This window comes from Balaenoptera physalus, assembly GCF_965194825.1.
Source record: "Balaenoptera physalus genome assembly, chromosome: 7".
In the NCBI taxonomy this organism is placed as follows: Eukaryota; Metazoa; Chordata; class Mammalia; order Artiodactyla; family Balaenopteridae; genus Balaenoptera; species Balaenoptera physalus.
The window spans coordinates 40297977-40315626 of record NC_138886.1 but is presented as its reverse complement, the minus strand read 5'-3'; the positions used below and the strand labels follow the sequence as shown (position 1 = coordinate 40315626).

At 36.5% G+C, this 17650-nt stretch overlaps 1 pseudogene across 1 annotated transcript; it reads right to left on the bottom strand.

Annotated features, from left to right (window-relative positions):
- Window positions 1-2456: 2456 nt before the first annotated feature.
- On the bottom strand, window positions 2457-17075 carry LOC309664302 (ferritin light chain pseudogene; annotated as a pseudogene). The gene is made up of 2 exons: window positions 17049-17075; window positions 2457-5580 (listed from the first exon to the last, which is right to left on the bottom strand). The product of its transcript is annotated as a ferritin light chain pseudogene (transcript).
- Between the last annotated feature and the right edge of the window lie 575 nt (window positions 17076-17650).

Genomic DNA, 17650 nt, shown 5'->3' with positions numbered 1-17650 from the left:
ATCTGGATGACATTAAATGGAATAAAGTTAGTGAGTGGCCCAGGAATGCCTGAACGTTTGTTTGTCAGAGTGGCCAGGGAAAGTTTAAGCAAGGAAGAAAGCCAAGTGAAAAACAGAATCACATTATTATGGCTGAGTTTACTCCCAAGATTCCATGCAGAGCTCTCTGTAAAGCTGGGTTGGGTTATAACTTATGCCAGAGCGCTAAGTGGGGCTGACACCATCTCATGCCAAGCTCTCAATTCTGGGCTAAGGTCATCTCTGGTCCACTGTATGGAGTGGAACTTTGGAGGAATGGCCAATGTGTTCCAGGGTGTATGAAGAGGGAAATTGTGAACATGACTTTGTAAACTGTGGAAGAACTACCCACTGTAAATGTACTTTGAACTATGTTGTTTAATTTGACCGATCAGATCAATGACTTTCCCCTTGAATGAAATGCTGCTATGTATATGAGAAGAAGAACAAAGCTGGTATAAGGAGATGGAGATACTGGGAGTTTTATTTTCCCACCAATTATCTTTTCCTCTGACCATGACCTTCCCTTTGAGTCTCCTAGACCTTGGGGATGATCGCAACCCCTTGGGTTGGGTGATGGCAACCCCATCTTCACTAGAACCTCTAAAGTTAACTTTGATTTTTCCCATTCTTTCTATCCGTCCCATGTATGCAGTCAGACATTTGATCTTGGACTTTTACTGACAAAATATGCTTGAATATAACCATTTCTTTTCACTGCCATTGCTACTGCTATTGTCACTGCCTTAACTAGGGCTTTAAGTTCTATATATACAAATATAAATATCTATATATAAATAAAATATACAAATAAATAAAATATAATATTAATTCTGATGATTTTAAAGTCTTTTCCTGATAAAGACTTTTCCTGATAAAGATACACAATATCTTATATATTTTTGTAGTATCTGTTCTTTTCTTAGAATTTTAGTCATATGATTCTATCTCTTGGTATGTCTAGAACTTTTTGATTGAATGCTGGCTATTTTATTTGGCTGTTTTTGCTTTTCTCAGTGGAAACGTTGTTTTGCTTCAAAATATTTTATTCTACCTGGAAGTAGCAAATCTTCAAATTACAATTTTTTAAATGCTGTCAAATATCAATACTATAGGTATCACAAAATCTAGAAAAATGACATTTAAAAATTAACTACTGCCAGATGTATCTCTATAAAACTTTTTCCCCACTCTTTTAGCTATATATTCTTCAATTGCCTCCTCATATGACAGTTTATGTATTTTAGAAATAAAAATTTAAGAAATAAACTTTGTAGTTTATAGACGTAGATTTCTTTTAACATGGTTGATTAGAATTTGCTTTTAGTTATTAATAGTTTAGAAAAGTTTATTTCAGCTTCACAATTTATTATTCATAATGTCACATTAATTTTCATTGTTAAATTTGAGAAAATCTCTATGGATTACTTCTTCCTAAATATTTACTATTATAAATGCATTACTGATTTCAGTACTGCTATAGGTTTGTGCATTACAGTAATTCTGATAAAATACTCTTTCACACCATTCCATTATATACACACACACACACACACACACACACACACTCTGTTATTGATGGAGTATATTCTTGACAGAAGAAAATTTCTGTTTTGACTAATCATTGATGAGAACTGAATCTTTGACTTACCTTTCACATGCCTGATGATTGAAATAATTTTCCACAGAATAGCTTCTGGCTTTATACTTTTCAGTTCTTTTTTTCTTCTTCAAATGCACATGCTTTGAGAGCTGTGAAGTGCAGGACGTGGCTATAATGTAAAGTGGTTTTTGTCCTTATGCTTCTGTGTCTTGTGCCAGTTAAGTCAGTAGAGTAGTCAGTAAGAGTACTGGAAGTTATTCCTGTAATGGGATAGTATTATAGTCAGTTACATATGGTGGTGTCTGAAAATCACATAATAGCCTCACCTAAAACATCTCCTTAGCCAGATTTCAAAAAAGCCTGTGGCCATTCCAATATGATCCAACATAGCGGAATATGATAGAGGGAAAATTGGCAAAGAAAGAGACGCTGGTCTTACCTGATTGAAGTTAAAATATCTCACTTTTGACAATTTTGAAAAAGCATATAATTACATGAACTAATTTCTAGGGTTCTTCCTAGGACCTAAAAAGGAACCCATAGAGTTGTGGAACAACAATAGAAGCTACTGTAATGAGAAGCCTGTGCACCGCAACAAAGAGTAGCCCCTGCTCGACGCAACTAGAGAAAGCCCGCGTGCAGCAATGAAGACCCAACGCAGCCAAAATAAAAATAAATAAATTTATTCTAAAAAAGTAATACCCAGCTTTGAGGCATGAGAAATATGATAAGGAGAAATTAGCTAATGTTTTCAGAACTTTTCAAATATCAAACTCAGTCTCTAAGATTTTAGCATTATATACAATATCGGTTACCTTATTAGTGGTTTGGGAAGACCAATTTAAAAATTTCTCTTACTGTATTGAAATTCACGGCCCTAATGTTTTCCACATTGACTATATGAATGATGAAGAAAATTCAATCATGTATTTCATTTCCAACTGGACAGAAAACAAAATTTAAAAAAATGTTTGGACTACTGACTTTTGATTTCTTCTAACGCAAATGTATAGGTAATTTTTATTCCCCGATTAGGAGAAAAGTGGTGGAAGAGGGCAGAGTTAAGAATTAAGCAGTTAAGCTGTTGGTCCCACATCAGACAAATTATCCTTATACCTCCTGTCAATATTGTTAACAGAGACTGTTATTTTATTAATCCTTATGATCCAGTGATTCTTTTTTTCATGTTTCAGGGCACAGCAGGTGAGAGAGTGGATTTGTTAAAGCTGGGTGGGTTTATCCTTCTTTTATGTGTTCATTCAATTTTATGTTCATTTACTTATTGTACACATATGGCAATAGAAGCTGCTAAAGCAATCATTGCTATTCTGCAAAACAACAAGGCACAGAAGCAGATGTCTTATTTCTGAGATTTCTCCCCCCAGGATTATTATGATTAAAGATCCTTTCCCCCACTCCCTGGAGAGGACAAGGGGCTGCTTGCTGGAGATTTTTTAATGACTTGGGGAAAGACTCAAATATCCCCCCATTATGGTAATCCACCCCAGGGACAAACCACACAAGAATATTATGAATTTATTTTATTTTTCTATCCTTGCAAAGGTAATACTCAGCTCATTAGAATATGAAAAATATACTGTCAAATTTCAGAATTACATGGATGAAGAAAATCACCAAAGTGGCATCATATCATGTGTGTTATAGTTGTATTTACTATATTGACTATATTAACTATATTGTGTTAACAATAGGTTGTATAACTATATATTGAAAAGGCAAAACGCTGTAACTTATTTCAGAGAAAATAATTATGTTGGCAAACCCCAAATTGTACATTGTAGACGGGTCCTAGGAAAAGAAGATTTAATTCACAGGGGACAAGAGGTTAGCTTCTGTTTTCAGCCATGTGCTATTTCAAGAATCAAACATCATGAATAATACAGGATATAGGAGGAATAGTCTAAAGATGGAAAAGCACATTTTGATTAGGAAAGAGAATTTAAGGTTTAAGTCTTTTTTTTTTTTTTTAAGGAAAACTGCCTTATTACAATGAGATAAGAAAATTGTTTCCTTCCTTTCTTCCTTTCTTCTTCTTTTTCTTAACCATTTTTATTTTGGATATTTGACCTCTAAGCTGAGATGACTGAAAATGCCTCCTCTGGGCATCAACCTTTTTGAAAGACTTTTTCCCCCTCCCTGAGGGCTATTTGTCTCTTGGAGGCATTGTCCACATTACTCACCAAGAGGCAAGCATTTGTCCTTGCACTAAATGCTGACGTCTCCTGATAAGAGGGAAGCTGCAAAGTAGAAGAATTGAAGGTCAATATATTGATATTGGTCTCAAGCGCATTGATGTACATTTGTGTACTGGGGAAGGGGAGTGAAGCTTGAGAGTGGGCCAGTGGGGAGGGGTAAATATTTTGTGATGCTGTGTACCTAGGGGCTTGTAAAGTTTACAGCTGCATTAGGAGGACAAGCATTACCATTAGCATGAAGAGTAGAGCAGACCTCAATTGCAAAAGCTTCTAGCCATACACATAGGGCAATACGTAAATGATACACCTTATTGCATTCACCCGTTCACCCGCCCCTGTTCAAGCTAATTGGAAATTTCAATCCATTTCAGAGAAGTAACACAACTATCAATCATTTTCCCTGGCACGAATCTTCCAGGAGGAAGAAAATGGAATACACCTAGCAACAGAGCTCACACACTAGCCCATGTGTCTTAGATTTAATATCTGATCACTAGCTGGATTGAAGCCAAGAGGTGATTCACAAATTTGCTGCACATTAGAATCACCTGGGGATATCTGAGCCCTCCCCGTGCCCAGGCTCCTCCCTAGACCTACTAAATGAAAATCTCTGGGGCTGGGACCCAGACACCAATGTTTTTTTTAAAAAAGCTCTTTAGGTAATTCAAATGAGCAGCAAAGCTTGAGAACCAGCCCAATAACGGGAACAAACTTATTTCACACAGATAAAGTGGGAGCAATTCGTATGTTAAAAGAACGTGTATATATATATATATATATATATATATATATATATATATATATATATATATATACATATATATATACACACACATTTCTTTTTTTCTCTTTAGTCTGTTTGTGTTTCAAATAGGCGCTTTTTTTTTTTCCTGCAAAAATCTTTATTGTTTCCATTTGGTCCAAGGCATGGGAGAGAGCTCCAGGGTGGTTAAAAAGCTGCTTAGTGGCGGCTGCAGAGAGGGCCTTCAGGAAAAGCTCTGACGCCAGAGGGGCTCCTCAAAGGCCGCTGAACTTTGGAGACTCCTGTTCGTGCTTGAGGGTGAGCCTTTTAAAGAGATACTCGCCCAGCCCAGCATGCGGACCAGCCAGCCTGCGGAGGTTGGTCAGGTGGTCGCCCATCTTCTTGATGAGTTTCACCTGCTCGTCCCGGAAGCGGCTCTCCCGGAAGTCGTAGGGGTGGGAGTCTGCGCGGGCAGAACCCAGGGCACGCAGATCCCAAAGCGCCTGGCTCAGGTTCTTCTCCCTAATAATGGCGGCTTCCACAGCGTCCTGGGTTTTACCCCACTCATCTTGAGAAGGCTTCCGCGCATCCTGGAAGAGGGCGCGGCTGCAGCACTGGTTTTGCATTTTCAAGAGACGCTGGGCGCCCTCACACTTCTCCTCGGCCAACTGGCGAAAAAAGTGGCCCACGCCGTCCAGAGTCCCATTGTTGCTGTCGAAATAGAAGCTCAGAGAGAGGTAAGTGTCCACAGATGCATGTTGAACAGGCGGTGGACGGCGGCCTCCACCTCGGAATAATTCTGACGAATCTGGGAACTCGTGGTTGATCAGTGATAAGGAGCTAAGCTCAGAAAACGGTGTTGGCCTGTCTTGGAGGCTGAGGATAGCTGAGTGGCTGATTCTAAAGGTTGCGACTGGAAGAATGGTTGGAGGGTGGTCGGGGGTTGGAGCAAGGAACGTAGGAACGTCCCCTCTGCTTAGTCCGCTGGTCCTCAGTTCTGGCTAGATGTTGGCATCGTCTGAGGAGATTTAAAATGGTTTTATTGGTCTAGGATGACCAACAGTCGGTGTGAGGGTTTTTAAAAAGTGCTTCAGATGATTCTAATGTGCAACCAATTTAGGTACCACTGCTTAAGCTTTTGAACCGCTGCTACTTATTTTAACCTCGTCTTCCTATGAGAATATCCAACTGTAGTTGAGGTTTGTTTTTTTTCTTTTCTTTAAACTGTTGTATTATAAGATTTGCTGTCTTAAATAAGATTGAATGTACAGAAAATCCTGGTAGTCCATCTGGTGTAGCTGGGTACCCAGAATAATATCGTTAAGATGTGTACCATTTAAGTATTGTGACTGGCCTTTTTAAAACTAACATATGCATTGAATTAGTATGATCTCTTTCGAAGTTGTCATGGTGGGGAGCTATACCTCTAATCTGCTGCCATTGCTAAATATCTGGACACCTCTTATTAGGAATTGCTTTTAAAAATCTTTAGGGATTAAAACCAAGATTGCTGTATTATTTGTACTGGGACCACAAAAACCTCACAAAGTTCCCCCGCTGTACCTTCTACCCCCATCTCTAATCCTTGGCAACTTCTAATCTGTTCTCCATCTCCACAGTTTTGTTATTTTAAGAATACTGTATAAACATAATCATGAATTACTTAATTGGCTTTTTAAAATTTTTCCCTCAGCATCATCCCCTTGAAGTTCATTTCAATTTGTGCATATATTAATAATTTGTTCCTTTTTGTTGCTAAGTAGTATTCTATCATAAGATTTTATCACAATTTGTTTAAACATTCACCCATTGAAAGACATTTGGGTAGTTGCCAGTTTTGGGCTATTATAAATAAAACTGCTATGAACATTTATGTGTAAGTTTCTGTGGGAACTTAATTTTTTGTTTCTTTGGGTTAAATGCTCAAGAGTACAATTACTGGGTTGTAGGGTGAATCTACTTTTAGGATTAAAAGAGACTGTCAAGCTGTTTCTCAGAGTGACTAAACCATTTTCTATTCCCACCAGTGATATGATATAATTTTTCCACATACTCGCCAGCATTTGATGTTGTCACTATACTTTAATTTTAGTTATTCTCTGATATCTCATTATGGTCTTAATTTGCATTTCCCTAATGGCTAATGATGTTGAACATCTTTTCATGTGCTTATTTGCCATGTGTATATACTCTTCCCTGAAATGTCTGTTCCTGTCTTCTGCCTATTTTCTAATTGGATTTTTTAAAGTTGTTTGGAGGGTTCTTTGTATATTATAAATACAGGTCATTTGTCTCATATGGGATTTTCAATTATGTTTTCCCACTGTGTAATTTGAGTTTTCATCCACTTAAAAGGATCTTCTATGGAGCATTTTTAACTCATTTTGATGAGATCCAATTTATCAGTTTTTGCTTTAACTGATCATACTTTCGGTGTGAAGTCTAAGACTTATTCACTTAGTTCTAGATGCCAAAGATTTTCTCCTATTTTTTTTAATAAAACTGTCCTGCTTTTACATTTAAGATTATGATCCACTTTGATTTAATTTTTGTATAAGGTGTGGAGGTTTAGGTTAAGGTTCATTTTTTTTTTTTTTTTTTTTTGGTTGAGGGATGTCCAACTGTTTCAGTACCATGTTTTGAAAAGTCTATTCTTCCTTGATAGCTTTTGCACTGTTGTCAAAAACAAGTTAAATGTATTTATGTCAGTCTCTTTCTGGGTTCTCTATTCCGTTGCATTGATCTACGTATCTAGCCTCCATCATTACTGCAAAATCTTGAAATTGGGTAGATTAATTCCTCCCATTTTAATCTTCCTTTACAGATGGTTTTAGCTATTCTTCAGCCTCTTCTTTCCATATAAATCTTAAAATAAGCTTGTCTATATCCACAAAAACCTTGAGGGCATTTTAAGAGTAATTGTGTTAAGCCTATTAACTTGGGGAGAATTGACATCTTTATTATGTTGTGCTTTCTAATCCGTGAACAAGGTATGTCTCCCCATTTGTTTGGGACTTTAAAATTTTTCTTCATCAACGTTTTGTAATTTTCAGTACAGAGGTCCTATAAATGTCTTATTGGGCTTATATTTAAGTATTTATTTTATTTAGATCAGTTGTAAATGGCATCACATATCTTTATTTAAGCTTCTACACATTTGTTATTAATATATAATTTGATAAAATTGTATTGATCTTGTACTCTAAAACATTTACAAACTAATATTATTTCTCAAGATTTTGTGGATTCCTTGTATTTTCTCCATTTAGATTATCATCTCATCTTCAGATACAGACAGTTTTACTTTTCTGTATTCAATATAATAGGATATATTACTATTCAACATTCAGTAGGATATATTCCTTCTTATTCAACATAATAGGAATAGTCCTTTTATCTTTTAAATAGCATTTTTTTAAAATTTAACTTTTAAATTTATGTATTTATTTATTTTTGCTTTATTTTCTTACTAGAACCTCCAGTAATATGTTTAATAAAAGTGGTGAGAGCAGATATCGGTGCTTTGTTTCTGATCTTACAGAGAAAGCATTCAGTCTTTCACAGTTAAATATAATGTCAGTATAGGTTGTTTGTAGATCATCTTTATGAGTTTCAGTATGTTTCTTTTCTATTCCTAGTTTGCTTGGAATTTTTTTTTCTTCTTTTTTTAAAATCATGAATGGGATTGGATTTTGTCAAATGCTTTCTCTGCATTAATGGATAGGATCACATGTTTTCCCTCTTAGTCTATTGGATATGGTGGATTACATTGTTTGATTTTCAAATATTTAACCAACTTTGCATAACTGGAATAAATACCACTTGGTCATGGTATATTATTCTTTTTATATATTTCTGGATTTGCTAATATTTGGCTGAGGATTTTTACAGCCAATTTCATAAAAAATATTGGTCTGTAGTTTTCTTCTTTCTATACTATCCCTGTCTGGTTTTGGTATCAAGGTAATACTGGCTTCATAAAATTAATTAGGAACTGTTCCCTCTACTTCTATTTCTTAAAAAATCATGTAAAATTGGTGTTAATTCTTTAAGTCTTGGGTAAAAGTGAAACATCTAAGCCTGAATATTTCTTTTGGGAGTTTTTAAATGAAAAATTCAGTGTTTCTAATGGTTACAGGAAAACTGAGATTATTTCATCTTGGCTGAGTTTTGGTAGTTTTGGGTTTAGAAGCATTGGTCCATTTCGTCTGCATTTTTGAATTTATAGTGTAGACTTGTTCATAGTAACTTGTCCCTTATTAACCTTCAGGATATTTCATGATATCCCTGGTTGCATTTCTGATATTTGTGATTTGTGCCATTTCTCTTTTTATCTTTATCAGTCTTGCTAGATCTTTATTGATTAGATTGTTTATTTCAAAGAACGAGCCTTTTGTTTTATTGATTTTTTCCCCCCTATTTTCCTGTTTTCAGTTTCATAGATTTCTGTTTTATATCTATTATTTCCTTCTTTCTGCTTGTTTAGTGCTTTCTCCTCTTCCTTTTTTAGTATTTTAATATAGAAAATTAGATTATTGCTTTGAAATATTTTCTTTCTCAATTTAGTGCTATAAACTTCCCTTTTAGCATAGCTTTAGCTTCATTCCACAAACTTTGATCTGTTATATCTTCATTGTCTTTTATTCTATGCATTTAAAAATTTTTCCTTGACGCTTTCTTTTTTACCCATTGGTTATTTGGAATTGTGTTGTTTAGTTTTCATGTGATTGAAGATTTTCCCGTTGTCTTTCTGTTATTGATTTCTAGTCTGATTCCATTATGGCTAGAGAACATACTCTATATGATTTTAATTCTTTTAAATCTGCTAATGTATTTTTATCACCCAGTATATGGTATATGAGTGAATGTTCCACGGACACTTGAGTATGTATTCTGCTCTTATTGAGTGTGTTCTTTAAATGTCAATTATATCCTGTTGATTGATGATGTTTTCAGTTCTTCCATATCCTTGGTGGTTTTTCTTTCTGGTAGTTCTATAAATTGCTGTGTTGAAGTCTCAAATAATAATTGTGGATTTAAAATTTTCTCCTTTTTTCAGTGTTTGCTTCATGTATTTTGAAGTTCTGTTGTTTGGTGCACACACATTTAGTATCACTAGATCATCTAGGTGGATTAATCCTGTTATCTTTATGTAATGACCCTCTTTTCCCCTAATAATTTCCTTTGCTCTGAAATCTATTTTATCTGATATTAATATAGCCATTCCTGCTTTTTCTCATTAACGTTCATATGATATATCTTTTTCATTCTTTTACTTTAAACTACCTATATCATGATGTTTAAAGTAAACTTCTTACAGACAGTATATAGTTGGATCATGCTTGCTATTTTTTAATCTACTCTTCCAATCTCTGTCTTTGACTTGGTTATTTAGATAATTTACATTTAATGTAATTTTTGCTATGTTAAAGATTAGATCTACCATTTTATTTTTTGTTTTCTGTTTTTTACCTTAATTTCTCAATCCTATGTTTTTCTTATTTTGCCTTCCTGTGGGTTACTTAAACATTTTTTAATAATTCCATTTTAATTTAATTTATTTAAAATCATTTGTGTACACTGTTTTGTACAGTTTTCTTAGTGGTTACTTTTGGCATTACACTATACATATGTAACTTATCATAGCCTACTGGAATCAGTGTTTCATTACTTCAAGTGAAGTTTCAAAATTTTACTTCCATTTAGGTCTTTTAATATTCCCCACTTTTAAAGTATGATTTTCTTTAGTATTTCCTTTACATACATTGAGAACCACATCAGATGGTGTCATAATTTTTGCTTTGACCATCATATAGAATTTAAGAAACTCATGAGGCTAATGATAGTCTATTATACTGCCCCACTTTTTTTTCACCCATTCCATTGTTCCCCTTTTCTTTCTGAAGTTCCCAGTCTTCTGTTATTGTTTTTTTATGTTTTCATAACAGTAGGTGATATCTGAACTTTCCAGTGTCATTGGATATGAGTTTCAGGAAACACTGAGCCTGGATCACTTAATGCTACTGAGTTGGAGTGTTTGTATATGTTGGGCCTGTTGGCACAGCAGATGCTAGCAGATTAGACTAGTGTTGATGGGACTAGTGCCACAGGAGGATGGGTTCCCATTCAGGCTATGCTGCTGCTACAGTAGATCAAGTCCCCCTCTACCCCAAGTGTGGGGCAGTGACCTGCTGCTGTCACTGCTTTGCATTAGGCTACTTTTGCCTCAGGTGTGTGGTGGGATCCCTTTGAAGGTGCTGCTGCTGTCAATCACAAGGTTAAATTCATTTTAGAAATACTTAAATATAAATATATAGACTGGCTCTTGTAGGACCTCTGTATTTGTTTTCTACTGCTTTCATATGAATTACCACAAATTTAGTGACTCAAAACAACGTAAATTTATTACCTTACAAGTCTGACATTGGTCTCAATTGGGTAAAGTAAAAGTGTTGGCAGGATCGACAGATGAATGGATAAAGAAGATGTGGCACATATATACAATGGAATATTACTCAGCCATGAAAAGAAACGAAATTGAGTTATTTGTAGTGAGGTGGATGGACCTAGAGACTGTCATACAGAGTGAAGTAAGTCAGAAAGAGAAAAACAAATACTGTATGCTAACACATATATATGGAATCAGAAAAAGAAAAAAACAGGTTCTGAAGAACCTAGGGGCAGGACAGGAATAAAGATGCAGCCATAGAGAATGGACTTGAGGACACGGGGAGGGGGAAGGGTAAGCTGGGATGAAGTGAGAGAGTGGTATGGACATATATACACTACCAAATGTAAAATAGATAGTTAGTGGGAAGCAGCTGCAAAACACAGGGAGATCAGCTTGGTGCTTTGTGTCCACCTAAAGGGGTGGGTTAGGGAGGGTGGGAGGGACATGCAAGAGGGAGGAGATATGGGGATATATGTATATGTATAGCTGATTCACTTTGTTATAAAGCAGAAACTAACACACCATTGAAAAGCAGTTATACTCCAATAAAGATGTTTAAAAAAAAAAAGTGTTGGCAGAGCTACATTCTTTTCTGGAGGCTCTTAGGGGTGTTTCTGTTCCCTGGACTTTATCAGCTTCCAGCGGTCACTTGCAGTCCTTGACTCAGAGTCCCCTTTCTCCACCTTCAAAACCCGAAATGTTGCATCTCTCTGATCCTGCATCTATTAGGACATCTCTCTCTTTCTCTTTCTACAGTTGGGAATGGTTTTCTGCTTTTAAGGATTCATGCAATTAGATTTGTTCCATGAGATAATCCAGGATAATCTTTCTATCTCAAGGTCTATAACTTAAGTCATATCTGCAAGGTCTATAACTTCAGTCATATCTGCAAAGTCCTTTTTGCCATGTAAGGTAACATATTAATAGGTTCTAGGGATTAGGGTGGGGGCATTTTTAAGAGCCATTATGCTGCCTACCACACCCTTAATAAGTGACCTTGAGAAAATTACTGAGATTTTTAAAGCCTTACTTTCCTCAAATATAAAATGGAAAGAAAGATATCTAGTTTATATCATGAAAGTGAAACAGTATATATGAAATCAACTAATTCAAAAAATAAGATTTCTTCTTTTTCTTTATGATTTACATAATTCTCAGAGTTCAGTTACTTGAAGAGTTACTTTTTTTTAAACAGAGCTAAGGAATTTCAGTGTTCAGGTGCTGTAAGATTGTCTGAATTATCTGAGTAACAATTAGCTAAGCACAGGTGTAAAGTATTTGATTTGCTCCCTGGTGTTCTTTATCTTCTCATCCCACTAAATCCATAGCCCTTGTCTAGCTCCAGCCAGTAGAGTCAGAACTTGTTTTACTGTTTAACTAAAGTTCAATTTAAATTCTCTCTACATCTCCCGGTTCTCAGCCCTGGTTGCATATTATAATCACCTGGGGAGATTTCAAAAACTACTGATGCCAAATTTCTACCTAGCATGGATATTTGAGGAGGGACCTGGAATGAAAGGCTCTAGCTTATGGTTTTTGGAGCCAAATCATAGTCTACACTGAGCCAAATCATTTGAGAGATCACCTCTGAAAAGGAATTTATCTGTTATAACTAATGCTCTTCCTTTGCCAATATGCTTGGTTTGTCCCTCTTTGGGGGAAAAAAGGGGGGAAATCCCCCCCCCCAGCAGTTTGGCTCCCTGAATTACAACCTTATGCTGTGGAATTAGTGTTGGCTCAGAGCGCACATCTTCGGATACCCATTCTCTCTCCTGCTCCCTTGCATGAACTTCTATCCCTGGGCAGTTTTTCATCCACCACCTTCTCTTGCTTCTAATCTTAGCAAGTAAAGTCTCCCCTTAATGAAACAGCATTTCATGGGACTTACTGGGAGCATAGGTCAGTTCCAGACCTATCGTATGTTAGCTAAAGCAGATATAAGTGACGTGTTTTTGGCATTCATCCTTGTGGGTTGGAGAGAGAAGACAGCATTTTATCCTTATAGGTGTCATCTGACTGGGCAAATGGCCTCTTTCCCTCTGCTGCCTACCATGTGAAAAACTGAGGGTGTTACCTCTAGAAGGTATCAAAATAGTTCAGATAAATCAAATTTCTCACTAAAAGATGACAAAACTGTGGCTTAGGTGGTTAATTTTACATGTCAATTTGTCTGGGCCACCATGCCCAGTTATTTGGTCAAATATTATTCTGGATATTTCTGTGATGGTGTTTTGGGGTTTTTAAAAAATTTTTATATTTTATTTATTTATTTTTATTTTTGGCTGCGTTGGGTCTTCGTTGCTGCACGTGGGCTTTCTCTATTTGCAGCAAGTGGGGGTACTCTTTGTTGTGGTGCGCGGGCTTCTCATTCCCGTGGCTTCTCTTGTTGCGGAGCATGGGCTCTAGGCACACGGGCGCGATAGTTGTGGTGCACGGGCTTAGTTGCTCCATGGCGTGTGGGATCTTCCTGGACCAGGGCTCAAACCTGTGTCCCCGGCATTGGCAGGTGGATTCTTAACCACTGTGCCACCAGGAAAGTCCCTGTGATGGTGTTTTTGGATGAAATTCATATTTAAATTGGTGGACTTTGAGTAAAGCAGATCATCCTCCATAATATGGGTGGGCCTCATCCAATCAGTTGAAGCTCTTAATAAAACAAAGACTGACCTCCCTGTTGCAAAAAGGAATTCTACCAGAAGACTTAACAGAAATTGAACTGCAACTCTTCCTAGAGTCTCTAGAATGCCTAACCTGCAGATTTTGAATTTACCAAGCCTCTATAATTGTGTGAACCAGTTGTTTAAAATCTCTCTCTCTTTCTCTATCTATATATAGATACGGATATAGATATCAATATCGATATCTAGATCTGTATCTATCAATATATATGGGCACATTGTATACACATGCTATTAGTTCTATTTTTCTGGAGAACCTTGACTAATAAAGTGGCCCATATAAATAAAAGGATGAACCCAGGTTCACCCAGGTAGAAAGTAATACAATGAGAACTGGAACTTAAGGCCTCATGACTCATTCAGCTGTGAACACTGACCCAAAACTGAGGTCAGCAAACTCTGGCCCACTGATCAGATCTCGCTTGACTCCTGGTTTTGTACATAACATTTTGCTTGAACACAGCCGCACCCATTCATTAACGTACTGTGCATGGCTGTTTCTGTGCTACAGCAGCAGATGGGCAGTTGCAACAGAGACGTATGGTACACAAAATCCAAAATATTTACTATCTGACCCTTTACGGAAAAGATCTGCTGACCCTTGCTCTAGGATGCCATCTGATTTCTGATAGCACCGAGGAGAATAATTCGTGCACATTGGGTTAGATTGTTAATCTCATGTCCTCCTTAGGTCAAAGATCTCTTAAATGCTCACGCTTGCAATAGCCAACTTGGGGAGGATTATCTGAGGATGCAGAAATATTTCTTGCCAGATCTTTCCAGTCCACACTGCTCCCTGACTGTGGTTCTTAAAACCTATTTTAAAAAAAAATTTTATTGGAGTATAGTTGATTTACAATGTTGTGTTAGTTTCAGGTGTACAGCAAAGTGAATCAGTTATACATATACATATATCCACTTTTTTTTTTAGAGTCTTTTCCAAATAGGCCATTACAGAGTATTGAGTCGAGTTCCCTGTGCTAATAAGAACAGCAGGTTCTAATTAGTTACCTATTTTATATATAGTAGTGCATATATTTCAGTCCCAATCTCCCAGTTTATCCCTCCCCCCCAAACCCCTGGTAACCCTAAGTTTGTTTTCTACATCTGTGCCTCTACTTCTAAAACCTGTCTATTTTAACCGTCTACCACTCATTGCTTACTGGCTCTGGCTTCATGTACTTGATAATAAATCTATTTCTTGTTCTATCCTGGATGACATGTTCCAAGGACTGAGATAATATCTTATTCCACATAATTTGTCCTTGATATTGTCTATCTTGGGGTCTTCATCTATGTCCCGAAGAAAATAGTCACACTCTGTCTTCTAGTACTACTAATAATACCACATTTTATGGGATGAAGTTGACCCAGTGCACTGAAATATCCCTTTAGAAGCTGTATGCAGCCTGTCACGGGGTTTTAGCACAGGGGTAGAACTCAGATTAGTGTTCATATTTAAACAAATCTACTTGACCAGAAACTTTTGTCTCACCAGTTATTTTATTACACAAGTAACTTCTGTCTTTGCATCTATGATGTAAATATTTTTAATTGCCTAAATTATCTGAAAAATTATTTAGAGCTTCCATTTCAGTAGGCATTGGAATTGCTGTGTTATGACTGTTGCATTATTTTATTTCCAAATGTTAAATTAGGCTTCAAGCTTTGGCCAAGAGTAGACAGAAAAGGGATTAAAAAGAAATGAAGAGTGGGAAAGACTTCTGATGCAATGGAGACTTAATAAAGATTTGATTTTGTATCAATAATTTATGTCATTGCAAAATAACTCCCTGGTAAAATTCCATTCTTGGGTAATCATTAAGTACAGAAATTAACAATCAAAATATGCAGTGCTCTTCTTCATTTTCTAAAAACAAACCTATATCTAGATGAGAGGAGAATTCATTGCATAACTGAGGCTCTGGACTTAACGACTCCAAGTCCTGTCTTCTTTCAACCATACCTGCTAAGTTTCTGTCTAACTTCTCGAACATGAGGTAATGGCTTCAGCTTTCATCCCCTTCCTCAGTCTATAGCTTGGTGACTAAGAGTAAGGGATCCAAAACTTGAGAACTTGGGTTCAAATCTTGACTCTAAAATTTACTTGTTGAGTACTTTTGAGCATGTTACCTGTTTTTGCCTCAGTTTTCTCATCTATAAAATAGAGATAACATTACTTCTCTCAGGGAGTTTGCTATGAGGGTTAAAAGAGAAAATTCATACAATGCAAGAATTTATCAGTTCTTGGAACATAATAAATACTGAAAAAAAATGTTAGCTATTATCAAAGGCCCCTCATTTTATGGATAATATAGATTAGTTTATATAGGTATAATATTTACATATACATAAACATTTTATATCTATATGTGTGTATACATTCTTCTCATAATAGAAATTGAGGAGTCAACATTCACATCTAAATATGTGCTCTGTGAAATGTAGATCTCCTGTGTACAGACACAGTGCTATAGTTATCTATTGCTACATAATAAAGAATTCCAAACTTAGTGGTGAAATAAACAAATTTTAATATGTGCACAGATTCTGTGGGTCAGCAATTCAAACAGTACACAGAGGAGATGGCTTGTCCCTACTCCATGACTGGTGTCTGAAACCTCAGCTCATGAGGATTCAAATGGCTGGGGCTGGAATCATCTAGATAATTTTAATTCACATGTCTGGCACTTGAGATGGGATGACTTGAAGACTGGGCCCAACAAGGACTGTTGACTGGAGTGCCTACAGACGGCTGCCCATGTGGCTTGGACTTCTCATAACATGGTAGTTAGGGCTCAAGATAGAGTATCCCAAGAATGAGTGTCCAGAGTTCAAGCATTCCAAGAGAATCATGCAAAAGCTGCATGACCTTTTATGACCTAGTTATAGATATTACATAGCATCACTTTCAGTATATTCTATTGCAGGAGTTGGAGATCTTTTTCCATAAAGTGTCAGACAGTCAATATTTTAGGCTTTACAAGCCATACAGTCTCTTTTGCAACTATTCAACTCTGCTGCTGTGATGTGAAAACAGACACAAACAATACATATACTAATGAACATGGCTGTGTTCCAATAAAGCTTTATTTATAAAAGCAGGTAGAGGCCTAGATTTGGCCCACCAGCCATAATTTACTGACCCCTGCTCTACTGTTTGAAGCCATGGAAAGCCTGCCCAAATTCAAGGGAAAATGCCCATATCTGGATGCGAAGAATGGCAACGAATTTGAGACCCTGCAATAAAAGCACTACATATGGGATATTTATAAGAGGATCTGTCTGCATACCTTGTTTCTCCCATGTATGTTGGATATGAGGTATTGGGACTTCTTACATCTCTGTAAGCCTGGGTCAAGGTCATAGTTGGAGTCTGAACTTAATGACCTTGATTTCTGGAATAATTGGTAACTCTAATTATGATTTCCTAACATTCCTTACCCCAATAAGTATACCACAAAAGATAGATTTCAAGAAAACAATTGCTTTATGGCAGATTTTTATTAAGTCTCCATTGACTGAATTATTCCATTTTGGTTGGAAAGCATGATTTTTGTTTCTTTCCTAAAGAGATCTGCAACTTTTCAGATGTGGTATTTCATTCTACTGAGAGGATGATGTAGGTTTTTATAAACAGAAAAAGCAGGGCAGACTGAGTTCACTCAGATCATACTAATGCTTACAGGAATAACCGAAACTGGAACACAGGCTTCCAGGTTTTCCTGTCCTGTGCTCTTTCCGGTAGGTGACGTCTGCTGGGCCTGGCAGTAATAATTTTTGACCTTTACCTCTCTAGGCTATTGTGAAGTGATTTGGGGCTTTGTTAGCTTTCTTATGAGTTTGTACTAAATTGTGTCCATAAAGTAGGCTGAATTCCTCAGGGAAGGATGATAGCTGGTACTGTGTTATTACTTAAATTGTTGTGTTGGTTACCTTTTG